The sequence below is a fragment of the Apis dorsata genome, unplaced genomic scaffold, assembly GCF_000469605.1.
Source record: "Apis dorsata unplaced genomic scaffold, Apis dorsata 1.3 scaffold_473, whole genome shotgun sequence".
NCBI classification, from domain to species: Eukaryota; Metazoa; Arthropoda; class Insecta; order Hymenoptera; family Apidae; genus Apis; species Apis dorsata.
In genome coordinates, this window is record NW_006263711.1 from 300299 (window position 1) to 304558 (window position 4260).

Genomic DNA, 4260 nt, shown 5'->3' on the forward strand with positions numbered 1-4260 from the left:
ATAATCCAAAGTTTTAAATCTCGTATAAATTATCAAAAATGATCTTCTTTTAATTCAAATTACATAATTCTATAATCGAATTTTTTCATACTTACATCAAACATCCAAGTTGGTTTGATAAAGATTTTATTACGATCCTCTCACCCAGGATTTTAACTAGTAATGAAACTTTTTTATGAAATTCACTTAACCAAGATTTTTTCTTTTCTTTTCTTTTTTTTTTTTTTTTTTCTTAAGCATCTTGTTGGAAATATCTAAAATTCTTAAAATTGACTGTGAAAATAGCAGGATTAGATTGAGTGACACACCGTTGACCCATTTTTAGGTTTCCTTTCCAGAGGCTTTTCCCTCTCACCGAGTCGATAAATTCGGAATGGTTAGTACCGAGGCTGTCGAATTTAACCAGGCAAATACTAGTACTGATTGCTTTCACTTTGAAATTGAATAAGTTAGGTCGATGCAGTTGTTTCGTTCGCATTCGAGTTGTCCATGTTCCATTTATCGCGACTTGGCAGTTGCTTTTTAGCGATGTTCGAGTACCCGGGCTGATTAATTCGATCAATCATCCCGCGTCATCTGCTGGATGCAATTACTTACAGCCCCTTTAATCGGACGTTTTAATCGGATCTATCTCTACAACACGCTGTGTAATCGAGTCATAGAAGAGGATATGCTTGATAGAAACTGTCACACTTAGATCAGCCACGATGTGTCCACGAGTGGTGTCAATTTCACCGATATCCAACAAATCAAAATTTTCAATCAACAAGAATCATAAATCGGATTAATTCTACCGATTCAAACGGTCCAGATACGTTTGGTAATCTTTAAAAACAGAATGACAATTCTCGAGTTAGAAATTGTGATCTAGTTCTAGATTTTATTTTCAAAAATAATAATATTTATTAATAATAATTTAATCGTAGTTGAAACTTAACGTCATTTCGATCGTTTAATCAAATACACGATATAAAAATATATCCAAATTATTTTCTAAACACAAATATCTAATTTTATCCTTCATTTCAAAATCTTATTTTATATTATTATGAATTCTATTATATATAAATTCTTTTCATTTACAAAATATAAAAATCTAACTTTAATCTTCTTAAGAAATATACATCGATCAATGACTCTTCAACTTTATCGAGAATAATAATCATTCGTGAAAAATTAAATATTAATTATACATTTTAAGATGAAAATTTTCTAAAAATCCATCACATTTTTTAAAATTACGAATCATCGCTTTGGAAAAAGCGAAATTCCCCTTTTTATTCTTAAGTGATTCATAGATGTTTATCCTAAATTTCGAGTCGTCCTATAAAACGTAGCAGCAATCAATATATACGTGTACGAACGTTACAGCGAGAAAAACAGAGCAAAATAGGTGACCTAATCTCCGTAAGCTTAACTCGACCCTGGACGATCAATTCGTGTCCGTGATCTTTTCGAGATGGCCGTGTGTCGATAGGGACATTGTGTGCAATTTTAAGCTGATGGCTGGTATTTCCGTGGACGTAAGCAGCGCCACGTGACCAGGGCAGGATCTCCAGCGCGGATACACCGAAAAGCTCCTGACTGGTCGACTACGCGGAGCCGTTTATCGATTTTCAAAGCGGCATTGCCCGAAACGCCGCTTTCCAGGCCTCGTCGTTTCCCTCCCTATTCCATATCCAACGTGTGGAACCAAAGGTATGGAGAATTCTAAGTTGATCGTGGCCTTGAAACACGGTATGACACAGCAATATACATTAACGATATTTCTCGTATTTTCGACCCAGGGTAACAACGTAGCATATTAATTAAAATTTTGTTTGTAATTAATAAAAAGGAAAGGAAAAAATTTTTATTCGTTGTATTGGGTTCGACAAATAATTGTTGAGTATCTATTTTTCTTTTTTAATGCTATTATAATTTTTTTATCAAGAGATCTGTAACACGTTAAAAGTTATTATTATTTTGTTAGAATATGCGTAATATTTCTATTGAAAATAATAAAGAAAGATTAATAAGGAATAGCAATCGATGGAAGATTTAAATTTTAAGAAAATTTTGGATTGTACTATAATTTTTATTCTAAAAAAAAAAGCGAATCGTTATATCTTATTACTTAATTTTAAGATACTACACAATGACGACAAATGCAATTAATAATTTGAAGATTATTTTTTCAACAATTTTTAAATTTTTGCATCGTTTCAGAATTAAGAAATATGCAAAGAAATTATTTTGTTCGTTCGACAAAAAAAAATTTAATTTGGAAAGGGTTAAGATGCAAGACGAGCGCGTTTAATTATACCGAACAATAAATATCGATTTCTAATAAAGCCAGAAGACACAAGTCGAGCGGTTTAGTTCCCATCTTTTCCATCCGGATCGGATATTAGTAATTGGAATTACGAGTTTCCATCGTAAACCTTCGCTACCTCCAAACAATCAACTTCCGTGTGTAGTAACGTAAACTGCATACAGATGCAAGATACTAAACTTAGAATTCTACCAAAGTTCAACCGGGCAGAGTGAATTTGATCAAACGCAAAAATAATCAACAAATCAGTCTGCTAGTTTATTATAATTGAAACGTAAATATTATTTCTAATAATCTTAGATTTTTATGACAATGAACGTAATAAATAATTATACGATAATTAAAAATTATTTATGAAGTAAGAACTATTAACTTCTCATCGTTTCCTGTTAATTAATTTATTTTTATTAAATTATTTTTTGTCGTAGTATATATTTCTTCATATTATATATCTATTTTTTTTTTTTTTTATTAGTAATTCAGCATTCTTAAATTCATTTTATCTATCTCAAAGTCTTTAAATATTTTCTGAATTTTTAAGAATCCTAAAAAAAATCCTAAATTATTTTAATCATCTTTACTTTATTATCCAATAAATTCTTAAAGTAATTATTAAAAAACTTCTTCTTCGATAACAAAAAATAATGCAGCAGTTAAAATATTTAAAACTTTATATTCGAATGAACCTAAAATTTACTATTCGAATATAAAAAAAATATTGTTTCTCTATTTCTTCTAATTATCATAAAATTTTTCTTTGCATAATTAATACAATATGTTATATAAATAATATTTTTTATTATATTATATACATTTCAAAATATAGATGTTAAATCTTATAATATAAAAAAAATAAAATTAATAGAATCGTTAAAACCAGAATCCTTTAAACAATCGCCTACATTCTTCCGATTGAGATAACCGATTGACTGAACTCTGATTGAAAAACTGAAATTTCCCAATTGAAAGCGAATTAATTGAAAATCCGAACCGAGCAAGATTTCAAGATTTAACACTGTAAATCATTCCTATGATCTCTAATAAATCGTTTGACTCACTAATTTCTTCCTTGCTCCAAAAGGCAAAACTTTTGATCGAGAATCCTTTAGGGGTTGCCGATTGAACAATCCTTCCAAAATAATGGGGCCAATCATCGCGAATGTCTCTTACGAAATCCGTTCTTTTCGAATCGGGAATGAAGTGTTCTAAGAAATTTAGAGTGATCCTTCATACAGATCTGGAAAAATCTCGATCCTCGAGATTCAACGATTCCATGTCGTGATGTTTGATTCATCGGCTATGCACTCTGAATAAAAAGAGGCTCCATTAAATCATAATATATGTATATAGTTACAATTATTATTAACGATAAGAGCTAACAAAAATACTCAAAGAATAAAAATCAAGATATATAATCTCATCAGAAGTAATTTTTCAACGACTTGTTATCTTTACTTCGATCGTTGTAAAAACAATCTTAGAAATTCTAAAATTCGCCTTCGAAAAATGGATAAGTTGGTTTAAAATTTTTGGAAGGTGTTTGAAAAAAATTTGCCGCCATTTTTCAATTTTTCAAACACGTCATAAAATCGGTCATAAATTTCGAGCCTCAACTCGGACTCAACCGACCGCCGCCATGCATTCGAACGTCTATGCACGCGGGTGCAACTGATTGCTCCGCTCGTCCCATCGCGGTTCCATCCCCACCGCGGCGTGTTATAGGGACGTTGGATATTGAATTCGCTGCGAAACTTATGTTTGTTTTATTCATGCCCAGAAGGAGCGGGCTGACGGGACACCAATGATTATGGGTTATCGATGCTGTTCGACTGTCGCGATCGTTTATGGGTATGCAAAAAACCCTGCGATATTGGCCCAGAGGAAAAATCCGGTGTTTGACGAGACGAGTGATGCGGAGGGGAGGGGAGAGAGGGGAGACACAGACG